This window comes from Triturus cristatus, chromosome 6 (assembly GCF_964204655.1).
Source record: "Triturus cristatus chromosome 6, aTriCri1.1, whole genome shotgun sequence".
Taxonomy (NCBI): Eukaryota; Metazoa; Chordata; class Amphibia; order Caudata; family Salamandridae; genus Triturus; species Triturus cristatus.
Window position 1 is genome coordinate 911,476,352 of NC_140589.1, and position 23,325 is coordinate 911,499,676.

Here is a 23,325-nt window from a genome sequence, read left to right on the forward strand (position 1 = left end):
AACATATAAACACATCTAAATTATGTACACCAATTATGTTTTTCTATGAAGTTTATTAATTGTTGTAATGATACAATAATTTAGGTAGTGAATCCGCATTGTTGAATTTTCTTGTTTTATTTTTTTTAATTATTTTATTATACCTGCATATTCTCCTACTTTTAGTTCTTTCCAAGATGGTTTTTATCTTTTATCGCTTTGTACCTGCCCTTTTACCAAACTACATTGGATTGTGGAATTCATCATAGCCTTTCATTCTGAACCAACAAACGTTTTACATTAATATTAATAGAATTTTGTTGAAAGAGTTTAGAGCGTACAGTAAGGAACCACAGAAATGCTGAACTCTGTGCGAGGTGAGCAAGGTATATGTGCTGGCAAACTTTGATCAATATCCTTCCGTGCATAGGTCTTTTAAGTTTTTCTTTCCTCAGTTTTCACATTATATGAAGATTGTATGTCTTTGGGCAGTTTTATAACACTACATAAGCAATAACAGAATCAAGTTCCTCCTGTTGTCAGAACACCATGTATCCTCTTCAGCAATTGGCTTTATTTTTAAATCAATTGTTACCAGATGAGTCAGTCCAATTAATTCAATGATAGCAAATCATGACTTTACATTTTACACAGTTTCATGATGGTATCGTGCAAGGTGCTTAGTCCTAATGGTCCATATAGCAGCCATCAATGAAGGTGGATATAGGTATGTCCTGGCTGCAGCTGCACAATTCCTAGATTGATTAGACTGGACTTCTTCTGAGTACCTTCTGAGTGCTTTTTCACCTGAGCATGATTTTTTTGCTTTAATTGTAAAGAGTTTGAGGCAACTCAAGGACTGATGTGGCTTGAACTTAATACTTGGGAGAAAAATGACTATCGAATTACCAGAAGTGAATGAAGAATCCCAAAACGTGTTCAGTGGAAACAATGGTGATACAGTTTATAACACACTGAACAACACTAGCTGTAGCACCTGCCCCTCCCCCAAATACTCAAGGTGAGTACCATCTGCATAGGGTATTCCTTCCCTATCATTCAGTCATGCTCAACCAAATTTAGAACACTGGTGTGTTTTCTAAACTGGTTCTCTGAGGAGCTTATAATTTGGTATGAATAAGGGAGGAGATGAGTGAAAAATGGCATTTAGTACCCGGTGGGAACATTTTAATTTTCTATTTGTTTCATTTAAATTAATAAATGTGTATGCAGTGCTCCAACATTTTGGTAATGGCACCTCTTGTGACCTGTTGAAAACCAGTGACATTATTTATCCAGGTGATAATTTAGTTGTTGGGTAAATTTATGGCAGCATCAACTACATCTCACAGAAGTACTTGGCCAGCTAATACAACATACCCTACATGATAAAGTTGAGAAATAGGTATTCAAAGCACAAGAGATTAGCTTCCTAGATTTCCTGGTCCACGCTGAAGACATTGGTATTGGTGACACTAATGTGAAAGCCATACGGGAACAGTATCAACTTACCTCATCCAAAAACTTTCAATCTTTCGTTGAGTTTTTCAAATTTTTAAAGATTATTCTTTGAAGACTTTTCCACCATCATTAATCCCATCATCAGGCTGATGGAAAAGAATATTCAGTTTATATGAGGGCTGATCAAGAATATGTATTCACCCACTTAGAGCCAACATTGACCATAGCTCCAATGTCATGTAATCCTGATGAGATAGTGTCAAGAATTATGCCTCTTCATTGCAATAGAGGGTGTAGTATCTGAAAGACGTCCAAAAACTGTGGCCTTCCATCTATCCATTTGCCTATTATTCCAGGCCTCACTCGGGCACAGAACGTAATTATACCATTCATGACCGAGAACTCTTGGCCATCAAAGGGGGGTTTGTACACTGGAGGCACTATTTGCAAGTGGTATGAAACACAATACTACCTGGACTAACAATGAGCTCTTACAGTTTTCAAAGTCCACACCAGCATGGGAAAGCAGAAAATGTATCTAAACACTCTAAAGTAATTTAACCCATGCTCCCAGGTCCTTTGTCTCGCTATAAGCATGGAAAAATCAAAAACTGAAAGATTTCACAGCTTTGGTAAGAACAAACTCAGAATGAAATGAATTTGTATCAGTGAATACAAGAACCAGATCAGAATCATTCGCCCCGACAGCTCTTAAATTGTGTCATGATATAGTAGTTGCAGTATATCTTTAAAAAAGAAAAGTTAAAAATGTAGTCAATCTTTAATTTTGGTGGCCTCAGATGTAGCAGTTACTTGAAATATGTGTGCAATAATACAGTATTTGTGTTCAAGCAAGGAACGAACAAAAAACCTTCAAGATATTTGCAGTCTCTCTTAACACCTAAGTAACAATGGATTCCTACATCAATAAGTTATAACATGCTGGTTAAAATTACTGCTTATCATCGATCGCTTTGCTAAGAAGGGACATTTTGTTCCCTTGAAGAAACTAGCTACGGCTAATGCATTGGCTTAAGTACTTCTGACGCTGATATTGGACTACAAGGTCCTCCTGCAATTGTAATAGCAGACAGGTAAACCCAATTTACAGCCGGGTTTCAGAATGAACTAACGAAACAACTTGGCACGGTGTCCTACAAGTCAATTAGTTTCCATCCCTAAAAGGATAGTCAGACAGTGAGGCTAAGTCAGTTGCTGGCACAGGATCTCCAATGTATTTTAGTGAAACATCAGAGCAACTGGCTCCAGTTGCTAGCAATGGCAGAAGTTTCCTAACAGTTCTGTCCATAGTGCATTGTGTATGTGCTCTTTTATTGTTCCTGTTGACTTGATCTTTGTAGGTTACCATCTCTAATCTACAGTTTGACTATCTCATTAGATTTGTTAGGTAAGCTTCTTAACATCTAAACACGGCAAAAGCTACTTGTGATAAGTCTGCTGCTAATCACCCTTTGGTGACTGCACCGTATTATCCAGGCAATCAAGTGTGTCACACTACCTCTTTTCATCAGTCACTAGGTCATATCCAAAGTTTCATGGTTCCTTTTCGGAAAGATGGATTTTCAATTTCAAAGTGGCGTGGTCTTCCATGGTGGGTCTACCTTCCTTTGATTCAAGTAGGGTTCCCATGAATAATAAGTGGGCACTAGCCTTGATTCTTAGTAGTGTGGGGAAACCACGTCTGTTGTCTCCAAAAAGGTCCCTTCCATCAGCCAAAAGCTACTGAATTTCTTAATTTGTTGCAGACAATGGGTTCACTCGTCTTCCTAATGAGGTATCTTCTTATTCAATATTAACTAAATTCGGTGCAGTCACACTGGCTCTCTTAATGTCCATAGAATTCAAATGTAGATGATAAGTTATAAGTTCTATCTTTTTTACGTACAGATGTTGATTTTCTATTCATCGTCAGGTTATGGTGGTGGCGTGAATACCTTCTACCGTGATTGACATCGAAAATCACGCATACATTTATTACCAAACAGGGAAGCTTTGTAAAGGCCTGTAGGTAATTTATAATGTTTAAGTTACAAATATAGTGAAACTTTCACAATTGACTTACAAGTTGGAAGTGCCTCTAGGAGAGAACTCACTTTTTAAATTGCTATTTTACTTAGTTGTATTGATTTTGATTAATGCATCCCTCCTTCTGTTGCTTCATTAGTAAAACATTATTTCTTGAAAATGAGCTTGCCATTTTTGCAAGGTCTTGGGTTTCTGTAGTTTTGGTTCTGATTGGAATTTAACGGCAAATGCTACTTACCAGTATGCATCTGTTCTTGGCATGTAGAGCTGCAGATCTACTCACTGTGCATAGATCGCCATCTGGTGGTGGGCCCGGATGTTCGCAGTTGCTTTTCCTCTTGGAAAGCCTTTGGAAGTTACGAGGTATGTGACTCCTCCTTTGGATCATATTGCGCATGGGCTTCGGCTCCATCCTCAGATTGTTTTTCGCCAGCAGGGAAATGATGGAGCGTAGTAATAAGCAGTGAAGATGCCCATGTGTGCTGTATCTAAATAAGATAAACTGGAACAGATAAAGGTAGCCGGGGAGGCGGGTGGGCGTGTGTAGATCTGCAGCTCTACATGCCAAGAACAGATGCATACTGGTAAGTAGCATTTGCCGTTCGAGGTATATGAGCTGCAGATTACACACTGTGCATAGATTATATAGAAGTACTCGCTCCTAGCGGCGACCACCAGTATCTGTTGCAGTGGTTCGAAACAGTGTTTTGAGTACAGCCGGGCCCACACTAGCTTGTTGCTTAGTTTGCACATCTACACAATAGTGTTTAGTGAAAGTGTGCGGGAGTGTTTTGTAGTTTGCGCACCACTAATGGAATGAGTGGGAGAGGCGGAAAAATGTTCGCAAATTTGCCTGACCAGTTCATCCATATCGCATTGCCTTTGGACAAGGGGTGTGGATACCTGGCGGCGAAGCTTGGGCATTTGGCGTTTTTGTGGGTGGCGAAGAGGTCTATCTGTGGTTGCCCCCACATTTGAAAGTACGGGTTAAGAACTTGCGGATGGAGTTCCCACTTGTGGATCTGTTGTGTTTGTCTGCTGAGCAGATCGGCCATTGTGTTTTGGACTCCTGGGACATGTTGGGCTAGGAGAAAGATTTTTTGGGATATGGCCCATCTCCATATGCTCTGTGCTAGCTGAGATTGCTGCGAAGAGTGTGTGCCTCCTTGTTTTTGTATATAGTTTATGGCTGTCATGTTGTCCGTGCGGACTAGGACTGCCTTGCCTGACATCTGTTTTTGAAAGGATTTTAGGGCTAAGAATATGGCTAGTAACTCCAGATGGTTGATGTGGAGTAACTTTTGTTGAGGTGTCCACCTGCCCTGCATGGTGTGATGTAGTAGGTGAGCTCCCCAGCCGGAGAGCGATGCGTCCGCTGTCAGTACTATCTGAGGAACCGGGTCCAGGAACGGTCGCCCTTTGGAAAGGTTTTTGGTGGTCCACCACTGCAGAGAGCGATGGGCACGACCGTCTACCAACACCAGATCTGTTAATTGACCCTGGGCCTGGTTCCCTTGGTGCGCTAAGCACTCTTGGAGAGGACGCATTTGGAGTCTTGCGTGAGGTACTATGAATATGCAAGAGGCCATCATTCCTATTAGTTGCATGAACACTCGAGCTGGAAGAGAGTGTTCCGGCTGAAATTTGGCGCGTAGAGCCTGAATGCTTGCTATGCTGGCAGGACTGGGGTAGGCTAGCGCTTTTGAGGTGTCTATGGTGGCACCGAGGTATTGTTTTACGTGGGACGGTTGCAGATGGGACTTTGTGTGGTTTACTGTGAAGCCCAGTTTGTGAAGTAGCTGGATAGTGGCGTGAGTGTGTTGTACACACTTGTTGTATGAGCTGGTTTTATTAGCCAGTCGTCTAGGTATGGGAAGACGTGGATGTGTTGTCTTCGCAGGTGTGCTGCCACTACTGCTAGGCACTTTGTAAATACTCGCGGTGCTGTGGTGTCTCCGAATGGAGCACTTTGAATTGATAGTGTTGAACGTCCACTACAAACCTAAGAAACTTTCTGTGAGCTTTGTGAACGAGAATGTGGAAATAAGCGTCCTTGAGGTCTAGGGTGGCAAGGAAGTCGTTTTGGGAGAGCAGGGGAAGTACCTGCTGGAGTGTGACCATGTGGAAATGGTCTGAGTGTATATAGTGATTTAGGGGTCTGAGGTCCAGGATGGGCCATAAAGTGTCGTCTCTTTTTGGTATGAGAAAATATAGGGAGTAAACTCCCATATTTTGTTGGTGGGCAGGAACTAGTTCTATTGCGCTCTTTTGTAGGGGGGAGATTACCTCCTGCTTAAGAAGTGACAAATGTTCTTGTGACATTGGGCGTTGTTTGGGTGGAATGTTTGGGGGGGTAGATGTTAGTTCGAGGCAGTAGCCTGACCAAATTATCTGTGTTACCCATTTGTCTGAAGTGATAGTAGTCCAGACAGGAAGGAAATTGTGGAGTCTGCCCCCGACTGGAGTGAAATGATCTGGGGGGAGTGGAGGGAAGACATTGGGCAGGGATAGAGGCAGAGCGGGAGGTGTTAGGTTTGCCTCTGCCTTTATTGTTGTTACCCCTGTAGCCGCCTCTCTGGTAACCCCTAGTGAAGGTGGATTGGGTAGGGGCTTTATATGAAGTGGAGGCGCTGTATGAGGAGTAGCCTCTGGAGGTGCTTCGAAAGGAAGAGCGGTGAAAGGAGCGCCTGGGAGTGTGCAACTGTAAGGCTCCCATAGACTTTGCCGTATCGGTGTCCTTTTTCATTTTTTTTAGGGCAACGTCAACGTTTGGGCCAAACAGATGTTCCTGGTCAAAGGGGTGGTTCAGGATTGAAGCCTGCACCTCGGGTTTGAAACCTGAAATACATAGCCAGGCATGCCTACGGAGGAGGACGCTGGTGTTAATTGCCCTAGAGGCATTGTCAGCTACATCTACGGCGCAGCGAATGGCGGTGTTGGTAATAGTTTTACACTCCTGGATTAGCTCATTGGCTCTATTCTTGTATTTGTCAGGGAGGTGTTGCATTATGGCTTCTAGTTCGTCATAATGTGCCCTGTCATATCTTGCCAAAAGCGCCTGTGTGTTTGTGATGTGCCATATGTTGGCCGTCTGGGATGCAGTGCGCTTGCCAGAGGCGTCTAGGAGTTTAGACTCCTTATCAGGTGGTGGTGCTTCGCCTGATGCCTGGGAGTTTGCACGTTTTCTTGCAGTGGAGACTACCAGAGAGTCTAGCGGTGGGTGCCCTCTGATGTAGGTGGGGTCTGTAGGGGCTGCCTTATATTTCTTCTTGATGCGAGGGTTGATGACTCTGGCCCTGACCGGGTCTTTGAAGACCTCCGGCGCGTGCTTGATAACCCCTTTAAGCATGGGCAAGATGGAAGTGGTCTTGTGTGTAGTGTCAAAGGTATCTAGGAGGAAGTCCTCCTCCACGGGGTCTGTATGGAGATCAACTCCGTGGTAGTGTGCAGCCCTATGGAGTAGTTGGTTAAACCCCATTGTGTCTTCAGGGGGGGACGGTCTTGAAGGGTAAAGGTCATCCTGCGGGACGTTCGGGACGTCTGGAATGTTGTAGTCGTCCCATGGTTCTGGGGAGCCTGTAGGAGTGGGGTCCCCTGTGGGCTGGTCATGGGGCCCGTCCCCTGTGTCATCGTAGACATCGTCATCATCTTCATCCGGAGAGGGTATGGGGGAATGATGAGGTGGGGGAGGCGGAGGAGAAGGAGGAGGTGGAGGAGGTGGAGGAGGTGGAGGAGGAGGTGGAGGAGGGGGTGAAGGTATTCTCAAAGGGGAGGTAGCAAAGTCTCTTCTCTTTGGAGGTGGAGCTGGGGCAGGCTTGTCCAGTGGTCTCTTTTTGATGCTGAGCATGAAATGTCCAGTTTTAGTGTCTTTGACAAGTGTTTTTTGTAGTGGGTCGGGCCGAAATAGTTCCTCTGTGAGTGGCCAATCCGTCGGCGCCGAAGGTGTCGGAGCTGTCGGTTTGTTAGTCTTGGGGTCGGCATCGGTTCGTTGTTTTGAAATGTGCGGCTTAAAAATGTCCGGTTGTTTTCTCGGCTCCGACATGCCTTTCGACTTCGAGGTGTGTGTTTCGAGGGCCTTTGGTTTTTTGCTCTGCTCCGGGGATGGTGTCGGTACCGAGGAGCTAGTGCCAGTTTTCGCTGCAGAGTGCTTCGGTGTGGAGCTCGGCGCGGAGGAGGAGGAGGCCATTTTCTTTTTCGGCGCCGGTGCGGAGGAGTGTTTCTTGGCACCGACGGCAGGCTGGCTCGAGCCCGAACCGCCAGAAGGCTTGATGGGCTTCTTAACCGGGCCCGAAAGCGGGGTATGGGAAGCAGTGTCTTTGGTCGTGCCTAGGCCCGAGGGCGAAGGCGTGACCGAAGCCTTTTTCGGTGCCATCGAGGGTGGGAGTCGATGTTCGTACTCACGCCCCTCTGTGCCGGAGTGATGTCCTCGACATCTGAGTCGTCGACTTCAGAGGCGATGACGAGGCCCTCTTCGGTGTGCTGCTCTTCTGGGACATCAACACCTTCTCCGAAGATGTCATCGGGGATTGCTGTCGACGAGTGTGCCATGGTTCTCCTCGCCCTTCGGTCCCGAATGGTCTTCTTCGGCCGGAAGGATTTGCACGCCGGACAGTCTCGAGCCTCGTGTTCTGGAGAGAGGCAGAGGTTACACACCTCATGGTGATCGGTGTGGGGAAACTTGGACCCACATCGAGGACACTTCTTAAATGGAGTCCTTTCCATCAGCCAGGACCGGAGCTCAGGTAGGCCCGAAGGCCTTCGTCGACGACCGGAATCGAAGACTTCGAACGATGAGAGTCGCGTCAAGTGTTGGAGATCGCGATTGAAACAATACCGCGGAAAGGGAAGGATTGCGCGCCGATTCGAAGAACTAAAAACGGTTCGGAGCCGGAGCGCGAAGAACACATCTGAGCCCGATGGCAGAATAAAACAATCTGAGGATGGAGCCGAAGCCCATGCGCAATACGATCCAAAGGAGGAGTCACATACCTCGTGACTTCCAAAGACTTTCCAAGAGGAAAAACAACTGCAAACATTCGGGCCCAACACCAGATGGCGATCCATGCACAGTGTGTAATCTGCAGCTCATATGCCTCGAACCTAATGTTTCTGAAGCATTCTGTCTAGCAAATATTGCTACTCCTGATTTACCCAAAACAGAGTTCTGAGTGGAAAGTGCCACTACCATTTTTAAGGGGAAAGTTGGGTGGTGGGAATTTGGTGGCTCCCCAGGTCACATTAGCTGGACTATCTTGGCTAACTTTAGTAAGTTTCCTTGGGTGTGGTCCACCTTCCCCAAATACCGCAGCTGTCTAAATCCTCAAAATGTGTTAATTGTCATGGTGAACATGTTGTGCATTCCATCTATCATCTTTTTGTGTGGTCTTAGTCACCCTAAGTGGGAAGGGTATGCCCAGATGTGGGTCCAGTGCTCACTATGCCACTGGATACAAGCTACCACACTGATGAGGGGTGAGGCCCCAAAACCGGTTCCAGGATGCTTGTTTTCCGGTCCAGGGAGGACCTGGCTGGCAGTTTGGGCTGGACTGTTCCCATGGGGAGCAGGGTCAAGACTGATTAGCATATGGCTGGGTCCAAACTGGGGGGGCATGGTGAGCAAATACATGATGAATTTAACCCAGATCTGTGATTGGGGGGTGAATGTTTGACAATGTTAAGCATTCCGTCCATCATTTCGTGCTGCAGTGTGGGATCTCTGCATGGTAAGAATTACGTGGATCCCCACAGATTCCACAACTTTCCCTCACAGAAATTTGAAGAAGATGTGTTTTTAGCCAAAGTGCGTGCTCATTCTAGTTAAGAAAACGTCATGGGAGACATGCAAGTAACACAACCAGGACTCTCCTGGTTGTCTAGTTTTTATAAATGGCAAGGTTTAGTAAGGACGCTATGCGGCTTCCCTGCCACGTCATTAGCTTCCCGCTGTCAGCTCGGGAACTGCTCTTCCTGGCAGACATCCTCTGATTGAGAGGCAGCCCAAGCAGGACACCATTATTCCCAAGCATGGGTGAGACAGGATTAATTCTATGAATTACATACAGAAGGTGCTGTCACAATCACTTTGGGGCATTTGAACATTAGTTTTTAATGTTCCTCGCAATTATGCAATGATGAGAACTTATGGCTGACAACACATCCTGCAGACATCCCCTACCTGAGACTACGCCCATTGTGGCTTCTACCCTACATTAATGAGTAAGTGAAGTCCAGACCTCAGGTCATTCACTGTTCAATTCCCAATAACTGCCTCCTAATGTGCTACCCTTATTACCCCACAGAGTACAGCGCAGCAAGATTAATATCCATGTCCCCGCCAAATACTAGCATTGGGTGTCCAGTAGCCTAATTGCTAGCACTAGACCAACCCACCAACAACCAGTATGTACCATCTTTTATACACCTCACTTTATGAATAATCTGAGTCCATCAGTAGTTTCTTAATTTCCTTAGCTCCCCCGGTATATCTCTGTCCTAATGAGATCTTGATATCTGATAAAGGGTCGAAACGCCGTCAACACCAATAAAGACAGCCTTTATTCCTGTGTGAATTAACAATGGGATAGATCCCACTTTGTTTGAAAATATATACAATTCATTTTGGCTGTCTTTAAAAAAGCAATAACCAATATACCATGTATGTTTATTCACATTGTCACTTTTTCTTCTTTGATGGTTTTGGTTCTTAGCACTTTGGGTCCTTAAGCAATACCTTTTCACCACTCACTTGACTATTTATTGTGTGACTCAGTATCAAGGATTGATGAAATAATAAACTTTGGTTCGGCTGAATAAAATTTATTCTAAATACTGACTGTTTTTTAGTTTAGGGTTAAACCGTAACAGAATTCACCTTCTGTAGAAACATTACTGGTTTATTACTAGATTGAGTCTATTCAGGATTTCCTGTATTATATTTCTGTCTTAGAGAATGAGTTCCATGTGAACACTTGTCCCAAGTTTTACAGTTGATACCCATATTCACATGGACAATCTAGTTCTGCTCTTGTTAATTGGAATCTAACCAAGGTTTAGTAAGGTTCCTTTTAGTGGCAGTCCCAAATAGCACAGCTACCCATATCTCCAAAAATTGGCCAATTTTCATGGTGAATAGATGATGTCTACATATGGCATTTTGGGGCTTTTTGTGTTGCAGGTGATACAACCAGCCACGCAAGTGGGGTACCCGTTGTATTGACAGAAGTGAGGGAATACAGGATAGTAGAACATTTGCTATCATTAATTTAATTTCTCTCCATTTTTGGCTTTTAAGTGAAAGCAAAAAAGAAAACATTTTGCAAAATGCCCGCCGAATCATTTGATTGGATGGGTAACCCCAAATTAGGAGTTCTGTTTGTAAACTCAGCGTCTTTGGCACATTTCAAAGAAGCATATGCTTTCATTATTCCCATTTTTTATTCATTATATTTTACTGTAGGAACTGGGGCATTGAAAGTATATAATCAAATATCATTATAAACTGTAGTTCAGTTGTTGGCTTTGGGTACCACGTGTTTTTGGACAATCACTAAACACTATGTATCACTGCAACCAAAAAGGTCTGATCAACATAAAACATTTTGGGCCTTATGTAGGTGGGCTGGCATTTACCACTTCATAAATACCGAATCATACCGATTCGGTATTTATGAAGTGGTAAATGCAATGTAGGTAATGAGTCGGTAAATATTACCGAATCGGAAAAATTCGGTAATTACCGAATCGGTATTTACCGATTCGGTAATGAGGCATACCTTCCCATTGATGGGAAGGTATGCCTCATTACCGAATCGGTAAAGACCGATTCGGTAATGGGGGAGCACATGCAAGGGTGGCAGGGTGTCACATTGACACCCTGTTGCACCCCTGATTCGGCCATGTGTGCACATGTGGCGCACATACATGCCCTAAGGGCATGTATGTCTGCCACATTGCACACTTAAACGTGCACAAAAATGCTTTTTTTCACCTATTCGTCATTTACCACCAACCTTTAGTTGGTGGTAAATAACGAATCCCCACACCCACCACACACTCCCCCTACATCTCATTTCATGATTCGGAATTTACCGAATCGGTAAATTTACTGAATCGGTAATATTACCGATTCGGTAATTTTACCGGTCCGGTAAATACCGAATCATGAAATTCTCCCCCTACATCTCAAAAGCCAAAATACCGGTCGGTAACTGTATAATTACCGAAAATCGGCCGTTACCGACCGGTATTTGGCTTCCTACATGAGGCCCTTTGTGTGTAAAATCAGCCATTGGTGCAAAAAATACATATAAAAACTTTGAGTCCTATTACTATTTTTTCCTTCTTATTGTTTATTTCAACAATTAGTTTCTTTGGGAAAACCATGAGTGACCCACACAAATGATCTCCTGCTGGATTTGGAATTTCATCAAAATTTCAGAAAAGTATAGCTTTGTGGATTCATCAGTGGGTTTCTCACCTGTTTCCACCACAAGCTACAAGTAGGTAGGAACCACAAAAATAGACAAAATCAACTACCACTTAGAATAATGCACATAAAAAAACTTTGTTTTACAACTCTGCTTGTACCTGAAAGCTGAGAAGGTGATTTTATCACAGCAATCATTTTGTTGATCCAATTTTCTTAAAAATATTCACTTTCTTGCACAACAATTTTCTCAAACAAAACACCAGATTTTTTTTTCTTTGTCCCCACCAGGGGAATCCACTACCCTCTGTATATCTAGAAACGTTTTGGAAATGATGTATGATGGCTTAAGCACGAGGTGCCCCAAACATTAAAAAAGGGCTCATGATTGGAAGGGCCGAACCCTCTGCACTAAGGAATCAAAGAAGCACTGCCCTGGCCCGGTATCATTCCCATTTAAACATCTTCAGCTTTATACTGAGGTACAAATGCAGAGGCTGCAGTATGTCTAATGCATTTAAACCATTAGCAGTTACAGCTAAAAGAAGAGCCAAGCCAAAAGGGGATACCTCATCAGCATAGAACATAATATAACGTGTATTCGTAAAGCGCCCTTACACCCCTTATGGCATCCTAGCCACAATGTTAGATTTTTATTGGAATAAAAAATGCATTAATGGAATAATGTCTTTATTGCCTGCTTACATCTTTAGTGGTAACAGGAAATCCTCCAATTTCTAGAGGGAACTGCTAAACTCAGTTGAATTACCTTCACCATAGTATTTGCATAGTGGAGGAAATTAGGCTGGGGATTTTTCTTCTGGTGTAGCTTTTCTTCTAGAAAATTTTGGGTATTCCAATTACCGCTAAACCAGGCCATCAGTTGGCAACTCTCGAATCATTAGATCTGTATATTAATAATTGCTTCCTCAATTGACTATGCTGGGAAAACCACTGCTTGTCTTTATGGCTGGGTTTGATTTTTTAGCAAAATTGAGAGTGATTAGAAAAAGGATAAATGCTGATTTGAAAAGCTAAACAATAAACTCTGTATTTACATATCACATCTTAATATAGCATTTGTAGCATTGTAAAAATCAAGAGAGGGAAGGAAGAGGGAAATGGAGGTCGTTACTCACCCTCCTCATATACAGATTTACAATCAAGAGAAGGTCAACCTCAAGTCATCTAGGATGGGCCCACTGGATATAGGGCAAATATCTTTTTTTTAAAGGAACTCTTATTCACTGAATGTTATCCAGTGACATGCGTTATCATCGAGTTCTTTCCGACCCTCTGAGAGTCGGAGCATGCTGCAACCTCTTTACTAACAAGGGTGCACTTCAAGGAAAAAGGGTGTAGGATCTATATGAGGTCATCTTTAAAATTGTCTAGGCGGTGTCCAAATGAGTCTTTATTCAAGGGTCCATCTGACAAGGTTAAAAACTGGGGGAAATGGGCTATTTCGAGTTACTATCACACTTTGGCCCTCAAGTATGACCAACAAGTGTATTCCATGTATCCCAATCCAGTGGCTTTCGTTAGGATCAGTATGTCCCTATTAATACCCTTTTGGGAATAGGTGGCTGGTTATTTATTTAATCATTCATACCATGCAACACACGTACATGGGTAACTACCGTAATAACGTTTCTTAGAAGACGTTCCACCTCCGGAGGAGATGAACAGGTCTGGGGCCGAGTGGGGACCCATGATGACTATGTGACTACTGGGCACACTACCCTCCGGAGATCCCTTTGGGGCACCAGCAATCCCCTAAATAAGTGGACCCTCTTATAAGAAAGAGTTTGTCTCGATTCTCAGCTTTATCAGCACCTATGCAGTAAGCATTGTCGGAATGATAGGAAGCCTCCCATGGCAAGGCTTTCACAATAAAAGGCAGTCAATTGTGTGAGCGTCGGTTGATAATTTGAACTAGCTTCTGAGGAACTCACATGAACCATAATGGTGAACACTGACTTTCAACAGTCAAAGATTTCTAGATTGTACATTTGAAAATTCTTTCTACAAACTCTGTGCAGTAACATTAATATTCAGGACAGGGGCATATGTCTCCATGTCATCATGTATGTTTCTCAATAAGCAACCAGTTTCATGGAAATATCTGAATGTGTCTGATTATACAATAACTTGTATATGCTAGTGTTATTATATAGAATTGGCTTACCATATTGGTATATCATATGTATATCAAAAAGAAATTCTGCTGAAGAGATGGGAGAGTCAAGAAGACAGGATATGACCAAAACGTTGACAGACGAGGAAGAAAACCGAATTGAAGACCAGGAGCGGTCTCTTCTCTATGCCATTCCCCTTTCTTCTGAATCATTGACAGCTAGTCTATATTTTAAAGAAGTATTGGAATGGTTGGCAACGGAAGCAAGGCAATAGGTGCTTTTGTCAGTCTGCTTCCATATGAGGCTATTAACTGCTGCCAAAATGTGTGCATGGAAAAGAACATTTGTTAATATGAGTGAGTGTAAGCTTGTGTGGGGCAAGCAAGAGGTAGCTCCATAAACTGGGATGTACTTACACATTACTGGGTTTTGTCAATGTCAGAAGTAAGGTGTGCTGTCAGCCTTTCTCGTCCCAAGTTTGAATTGGGGAACTTCTCTGAAGAGGTCATCTCAGAATAGAGAGCCCATAAACAGAGAACGGTTTTAAATCATGGGAAAACTGGGCGGTAGCGCAGAGCCCCGCCTTCCAAAAAGCCCCCATGGAAAGACAGTTGGATACTCTGTCTATCGCTTGCCCCTTCTTGACCTCCTCTCCATGTCTATACAGCCCTATACTCTTTCTACCATATGCCTTGTACTGCATCACACTGCTGTTTCTATGTCTGTTCACTGTATCCCTCCTTCGTCTCCTTCACCTCACTCTCAACCATCTCTTTCTCTTTACTTTACTTCACACCTCTCTCATCTCTCTATACCACTCCTCTATTGACATGTCTCTCAATCCTCTCTCCACCCTTCTCTCCACTTTTCCACTCTTTACCTCACGTCTCTCTACCTCAGATCTCTCTGTACTTCAAACCTCTCTCACAATATCGGCCCTCATTTATGAAGCCCATTGTGCCTCCGAAATGTCTCTTTTGTGACATTCCGTGGCGCAGAAGCCTGCGTGATATTTATCAGGCAGCACTAATGCTGCCTGATAAATATCAGTCCCTTTAATGCAGTGTTCTGCATTAAAGGAGTGTGCAATGGTGTTGCTGGGGCGTTCCCAGCAACATCCATGGCCTTTTGACACTGCCCCAGATTTACGAGGAATCGTAAATCCGAGGCAGCACCAACAGCTTATGCCTCCCCAAGGGAGGCGTAAGGGAGGCACAACAAGGAGAAATATCTTTATTTCTCCTCGTTTTCCCATGTGTGTTCCTGCCCTTTTCTTTTGCCGTAGGGAAGCGCAGCAGGAAGGCCTGCTGGGCTGCCCTATGGCAAAACCTCATAAATGAGGCTCCTCATCTTTACCCAACCTGTCTCTTGCTACAAAGCCTACCAACTTACTTCACCCCTTATTTACTTCCTCACTTCTCCAACTGCGCCTCTACTTGAACTCTTTTCCCCTCTACCTCACCTCTCACCAGCTTTCTCATTACCTCTCTTGTTCTATATTCACCTCTTTTCTTTATCACTACCTTCTGTCTTTGTCTCTTTCTCTCACAACTCTGTCTCTTTCTCTACCCAGCTCACCCTTTTTACCCCTTCCTCTCTCTACTAGCCACTCTTTAAACATATTTCTTCTTTACCTCTCTGATTCTACCTCTTTCTCTATTGCACCTTCTATCTACCTCTGTATCAGCCTTGCTACTGTCTTTCTCAAATCTTTCTCTACTTCATTTTGTTTTTCTCCACCTCACCTTTCTTTTTACTGCTAACCCTTCTCATTCTACCTTTATCTCTGCCTCACTACATTCTTCACTTTGCATCAATCTGTACATCTCTCCCTACCTCACCTGTATACATCTACCTCTTCTTCTCTATATCTTAATTACCCCTCTTTAACCTTGTCTCTCTATCTAACTTCTGTATACCCCACCCTCACCCTTGCTGCATTTCCTTCTCCTCCTAACTCAACTTAAAACCTCTGTTCTTCTTTTTCTCTACCAGTCTCTTTGCCATTGTTAATCTCTGTATCTTTCTTTCTGCTTCTCCTTCTTCTCTTTACCTTACACCTCTCCAACTCCAACTCCACTTATCTCGATCTCAGATCTCCTTCCCTTTTCACACTACTTTACCTCTCTCGCTATATTACTCTCTGTATGTATGTATATATATATATGTATATATATATATATATATATATATATGAATGATCTTTTCCTGTCTCCTGCTTCGTCTCATTTCTGCTACTGAGAAGATCAGGAGTGTAACTGTATAAGTGGAAAAGTGCACATATACAAAAAGCAGAGTAAGGACAAGGCAGTGGTAAAGCATGAGTAGCTGGTCAAATTTTATCTGATGGAATGATGAAAATCCGCGGAGCAGTTAGTAGCGGCTGGCATGAATTGGGGGTGGCGAGGTAAGGGTTGTAAAGAGGTTTAAGAAAAACAAAACGTTGTCACCCCTCTAGTCCAGATCAGTAAGCACCCAGACTTCCAGGCTCCACTAACCTAATCACAATGCTGCAATGCAGTGTTGTGATTAGTCTGAGGGCCGTGGTTCTGGGCATGGTCTCCACCCAGGCTGTAATGCAGTCTGGGTGAAAAACATGCATAGTATACATGACTGTTTGGCCAGCTCAAGAGGGCCGGCCAATCAGTCATTGCGCACTCACAGAGTGCCCCACCCCACCATGCAAAAACGCTGCCTCAGTAACAAATTAAATGATAACGAGTTTTTATAATTTTATTTTTCCTTAATTTCCGCTACTGAAAGAAGTGGGGCGACGCTCCGCAGCCTTAGCAGAGGAGCCGCCACTGAGTGCAGTGCTTTGATTTTCACTGCCGCAGCAAGAATTCCCTTGTGAAAAGAGAAATTTATTTGTGGATATGAATAGCTGAAAATGAGGCTACAATTTCAAATGCTAGCTGCACATTTGATATTTTAATAGTATGCACCCCTCCACTAAACATCCGCACAGTCCATTTCACCATGTAATTCCTACAAGGCTAGGAATAGGCTGGCCAGATAATGAATTCTTCATGAATTATTATTGTGGTTGTGGCAAGACAAAAAATCCAGAACTAAGCACAAAAAAAGAAATTACTTCATTAAATCTTGTTCAAGCTTTCTTTGTGTTCTATTTGGTTGGCAGGTATTTTGCTATTTGTATGCAGCTGTTTCTGAAAGTTTAATGTGTTTCAACTTTGTTTGGCTTCCTGAGGACTGGAATTAGCTAAAAGGGTACTAATTGACCGGTTCTTCTGAACAGAACCCCAAAATAGGTCTTGCTCTAAAATTTCATTAAGATGGTGCTGTGTGGACATATGTCCGTCTAAGGGGTCGATTACAATGCCATTCGGAATGGCTCCGAATTGGATTCGGGTTTGTCGAATCTGATTTGGAACCCTTGTTTCCGACCGAATCGTACAATGTTCCCAACGACGGATTACGATGTCCGTAAACTGTTAGGGCTGTCCGGATCGGTTTCGAAAGGCATTTTGTTACAGGTCGTGTCTTTCAGAGCTGAATCATACAGCTCTATAAACTTGGTTTCGAGCGAGCGATTACAATGACCAATTTGGACAGCCATTCCGAATCAGTTCCTCCAGAATGAATCGGCTGCCAGAATCTGTCTTTGGGACCCCATTGCAGGCCACCCTTCACCCAGGGCCTTTCGAATCGGGCCCGAGGGGGTACCCAAGGGACCCCTCTTTCCAAACATGCCAAGGGTGTACAATTTTTCCCAACCATCTCTTTTTAGGTCGAGCCTAGACAGCGCATGCGCTGTCGCAAGACCTAGAGTAAACAGAAAATGGAGGGTAATCCCGCCTGCCGCTTGACATTGGTTGACTCTGGCGTTGCCCTGCTTAGCTGGCTCATTATTGGCTAGTCATCCGAGATGTCACTTCCCTTTTGTGGAAAGCAGCACCGACCAACTACAGTTTAGTTACGCTGTAGGTCGGTATCTCTTTCGTTTTGGGACTACTTCATCTTCTCAGTGTCCCCAGCCTCGTAAACAAATGCTTGTTTCCTTTGTGCTTCTTTAAGCTCAGCGTGCCCACGCTTCTTCCCTCTCAGCTGCCTCCTGCTTTTCAAAAGCATGACCCGGCGTCCTGATCCCTGTCTTCGTATAGCTGCTGAGACTGATTCTCATGATACCAGCTTTTCTACTGGGTACTTAGCAATTAAGTGTGAGTACGCTTTTGATTTCCTGGGCAGCAGACAGCAGGCAAGGGAGGCATGCTGGGGAGAATGGGCGTTGCCAGCGAACACCGGCTGACTTCGGCGAGCTGCTGTTATTCAGAAGAGTCAAAAAGGCTTCAGCATGCTTGGCCCGTCTCTGTAGCACACCGGCCTCCCCTCCCTATTATAATTACTGGCAGCCTCTCGCCTTACACGGCTTCAGATAAAAGTGGCTCCATGCAGGGGCCTTTTGGGCACCGTATGCATGCAAAGGAGCAGATTGTGTACCACGTAAACTTTATGCACTTTTTGTGTTTCCTCATGTTAATGATAGCTGAGAAATCAGTAAATCAGTAATTCAGTGTGCCTAGGCAGCGCATGCGCTTGCCGAGTTTTCTTTTTATTGTCCAGGCATCTCGAGGCATCTGCATCCTCCTTATCTCAAAGCCTCCTGGGAAGCTCCATTACCCCCTTAAAGTTGTAATTACACTCTTGGCAGTCCCTTGGCCAATGTTGCCGAAATGCGGTCCTTGAAGGGTTAGGGCCCCCTGGAAGGTTGGGGCCTCTCCTGCGCAATATCCCTCCTTAAAATACTGTAGATCGTTCACAGTAGTTATAATAGACGTTTAATAGCACTTTCTAATGTGTCTCTTCTGTTTATAAGAGCAACTGTAACCAAATTTAATGGAATTGGATTTGTCGACCTTAGAAGGATGAAGCACTGAGTTGGTATTGCCGGAAGCCGGAGCCCTGATGTTTAGGTGCCTGCAGGTGTCAGCAGCGATTATTTGGTTCATAAAGTCAGCTGTACAATCAAGTTATGACCAAACTTACCAATAGGACCAAAAATTACATAACTTTATCTATGTGGATGCAGCTCACGTGGGACAGCAGTATTCATCAATTGATCTATTTATTCATTCAATGCCAGGAGCCTCAGCTTTCATTAGGCAAGGGTATGAACGGATTCAATTAATCCATTCAGTAATTATTTGATCATCAATGCACTAATTTCTGCGTTCGTTCATTTGTGATAGCCTCAGCTTTCACGAGGCAACACGCTCATTCGTTGAATGCATTTATCAAACCACTAACCACGTGTTCATATATTCATGGTAGCCTAGCATTCTTTTATTGATTCCATTCATCTTCATCCGTTGATTCCATTCATCCGCCATCTATGCATGCAGTCTTTCATCCACAAGTGTACTCATTCATTGATTTAATTAACCAGTTGATTCATTATTCAATCTATCCATGTGTGAACTCATTTATCCATTCATCCATTCTCGAGTCATGACTCAAGCCTGCAAATGGCACAGAAATGGCTTGGTTGATTCAGTTCACCCAGTCCTCCATCCATTATTCCGCAACTGTGCGAAGGCAGCGCATGCGGCGAGGTTGCTTTTTGTTGCCTAGGCAACCTCCTTATTTCAAAGCCTCCTGGGAAGCCCCCCTCCCCCCTTAAAGTTGTAATTCCACTCTTGGCAGTCCCTAGGCCAAAGTTGCCGGAATGCAGCCCTTGCCACCACTACTCCCCCCCCTGCTGCACTCGAGCGTGCTTTCACCCCTCCTTTAGCCACCTCTATTTTGTAACGCAGTAACCCCTGTGTTCACTTAGCACCATTTACTTGGCTGGTGTAGGAATAAACCCGGCAGGCATTTACTTGTTCAGCTTGTGACTAAATAAATACAGCATTTAAGTATTCACAGGGGCCAATGCCGTTCTCAACAAGCCTTGGCTAACCGCGGAAAAAAAGGAGTGTCTGAACACTAAGAAATCTTAAAGCTGACAATATATTTAAGATCAACCATATTAAAGCATTTTAATAATAGTACATTGTTTTTAAGTTAGCCTAATGTCTAAGTGCCGTAAATAAGAGGTGCTACTATTTCCGTAACTAATTGTACTTGATTTATCGACCTTGTAAGGAGGAAAAGCTAAGTTTGACCTGCACTAGTGGACCTTATGACAATGCCCGATTGTAGACACTGGGGGTATATTTACTTATGTGTGTGCGAGAGGAGTTGCACAGTAAAATACAATTTTGGGCTGCATTTGTAGACCTTCTTAATGTATTGGAAATGAGATGTTATGTTTTGAGTTTACCCAACGTGACTATCCGGACAAAACATAAGCATGCTCTTATGTGCTTAAAAGTCTGTGATATTTTGGGAACAAAATAATAGCCAGAAAAAATCCCAAACATCTGATGTTTGTGTGAATGTGTGAAAGGTTTACATGGAAAGTTTTTGTATATGTTTTAAAGGATAGGTCCAGCCTTTCTTGGTGGGCTGTGTCGAGCATACCCCATCCAAAGTAACCCTCACTGACCAATGGAGACCGCAGGTGCTGCCTGCACAAAAACAAGCATTTACAATGCAATAGGTCTCGCATTTGCGAAAGTTTTAGCTATTGGCATTTGTAAATGACAATGCCTTTTATTTATATGTTGTTTTTTTAAAACTGATAAATAAAAGGCATTGTCATTTACAATGCCAAGTGCTTAAACTCTTGCAAATGCGAGACCTATTGCTTTGTAAATGCTTGTTTCTATAGGAGCCTGTGTAGTCGTTCGGAACACAAGCTCCCATTGAAGTCATCGTATCCGGAAGCATCTGGATGCATCCAAATCGCTTGGTCGGACTCCCCTGATTCAAGTCGTTCGGAAAGAATTCCGGGACTGATTTGGTAGGAATGCTTTCCGGACGAGATCATAATTGGCCCTGAGCTGCTAACTGCAGCTCCAATGTGCAGAGTCCTCGCTCCCCTTTTACTCTCCTAGATCTGCTCAGCACATTAAGGTTCAATCATTTGATTTTATTTGTGGATTTGCTGCATCTGGTTTTATCTTATAGCACTGATGACAGGCATTCATTGGGATCACTTTCACAAACTCATTTCATACACACTACTGCACTCACTGTTGCCTGCACCCATCGCACCTATCCCCTGCTCCGTGTTGCATGCTGATGCAGTCACTTACTCACTACTGGTCTTATTTACTAATGCATCCTCACTTATTCATTCATATATTCCTTTACTCACTCATTCGTTGTTGCAATTACTCACTTTACAGTCACGCCTTCACTAACGCAATTCTTCAATCATTCATTCATTAAGCCCTTGAGACTCATGTATTTATTGCTCTAATACATTTTTCGTTGGTACACTCATTCAGTGCTGTATATTCATACATTCGCCCTTGTATGGACTTATTCACAGCTGAACCTAAAGCTGCATTCATTATCATTTACACACATTCACTTATGTTAGCACACTCATTCTTTCATGTACCTATTCAATAACTGCTGCGCTCATTCACTCAAGTAAGCTCACTCCTTTCTGCTTGTATTAACGAGTTTACTGCAATTTTCATTCACTCCTGACAGTAATTCATGTGTGTGCGGAACCATTAATTAATATGCACTCGCAAATATATTTATCAAGGGTAAGATTGCAACTATATGGTATTATGTACCATTATTATTGTAGGATATAGACTTTTTGTCTGCAGGCCCTGATGTATAATCATACTAATATATTTCATAGGACAGGTCGTCTTTTTATGTAACTTTATGTGTTGACATTTTATGATTGATAATGTGCAATTACATGTTTAATAAAGCATATTTAAAAAAGGTAAAGCTTCAGTTTCTCGTTCTGCTATATAGATTTTCTTTGCCTTCCGCATTTGTATTAACCAAGGGTCTTTCAAAAAGGGTTTGTAGCAAAGCTCCTCAAAACAATGTTTATCTTTATTTGAACTGGACTCATAGATGGCTTAAACTATGGTCTGGCATGCTTTAATAAAGAAATGTAAGTTGCTGGTAATTTGCAAAGTGTGTAGACTACCTTCTTGCTTTTATTTTTGAGACACCTGATTTATTGCTAAAGTCAGAAATTACTTTGTTCAGCAGTTCTCTATTTAAGATATACAGCAGCTGTGTAGCAATACAACATTAATGTTCAGCAAGTTAAAACAGTCAATGATTGTCTAGTAGCCATATTTTCTTTTATCTTGCCCCCAAGTTATTACCATAAACATATCTTTTTCAGTGGCATGGCAAGCGGTTATTGGAAGTGTTTTCTTATCAATTTTTAGATGTTAATATACTGCTTGCTGTACACTTTCTTTGCTTATTAATAAATAATTTTTCCTTTTAAATGAAGATACCTGCAGAGTGACTCAATATATGCTTGGTGTTTCATATTTAAATGGCAGAGAGTAGTCTAAACACTATGGGGCATATTTATTATAGATTTGTGCAGCGCACCAAGCCATCTTGCTGTGCTGTGTGAAAGGAAAAGTGCAGGAATGCACCATATTTAACATCATACAGCGCATTCCTGTCATGTCCTTGCACTGGAGCACTTTTACCACCTAGCGCCAACACAGGCACCGTTTCATCATGATGTAAGCGTGCCTGCATTGTAAGCAGGATTGTTTTTGTGCAGGTAGGGTATACCAAAATGCGGCACAATAGAAAGAGGAAAAAACAAGGAGAAATAAAGATACTTCTACTCGTTACGCCTCCCCTTGATTTTGATGCATACCCCGAAACTGGGCCCACTATGCTTATTTCCGGTCCAAGGAGGACCTGGCCTGGCGGTTTGGGCAGGACTGTTCCCATGGGGAGCAGGGTTAAGACTGATTTAGATATAGCTGGGTTCAAACTGGGTTGACGTGACGAGCAAAATAACAAAGGATTAAACCTAGATGTGTGACTGGAGTTGAATGTTTGAAAAGTTTAATTACTCCGTCCATCATTTTATTTTGTGATGTTACATTCCCATATCTACCACTAATGGTAAGTCTGGGAATGCCCTAAAATCCATGGACGGATGCATGGGAACACCCAGCTCCACCTATGGAACACCTCCCTGGGGCAGAGTAAATCAAGGCAGGGATTTAAGCGGCCTTGCATTACTCCAGCTTTATCAAGCCATGCAGGGCCACGCAAGGTGACCGTACGTGGCTTGATAAATCTGACTCTGAGTGTTGCATTGCCTTGTTCCCCCTTGCGTGGCCCAACTGTGACGCAACACTATGATAAATATGGGCCTATGCTAGCTGAAATCATCTCTAAATCTTGCGTGCC

At 43.3% G+C, this 23,325-nt stretch overlaps 1 protein-coding gene across 2 annotated transcripts in view; it reads right to left on the reverse strand.

Moving 5' to 3' along the window:
- Window positions 1–23,325, reverse strand: part of SLC2A12 (solute carrier family 2 member 12) — a 516,964-nt gene that overhangs the window by 4,888 nt on the left and 488,751 nt on the right. The window lies entirely within an intron of this gene.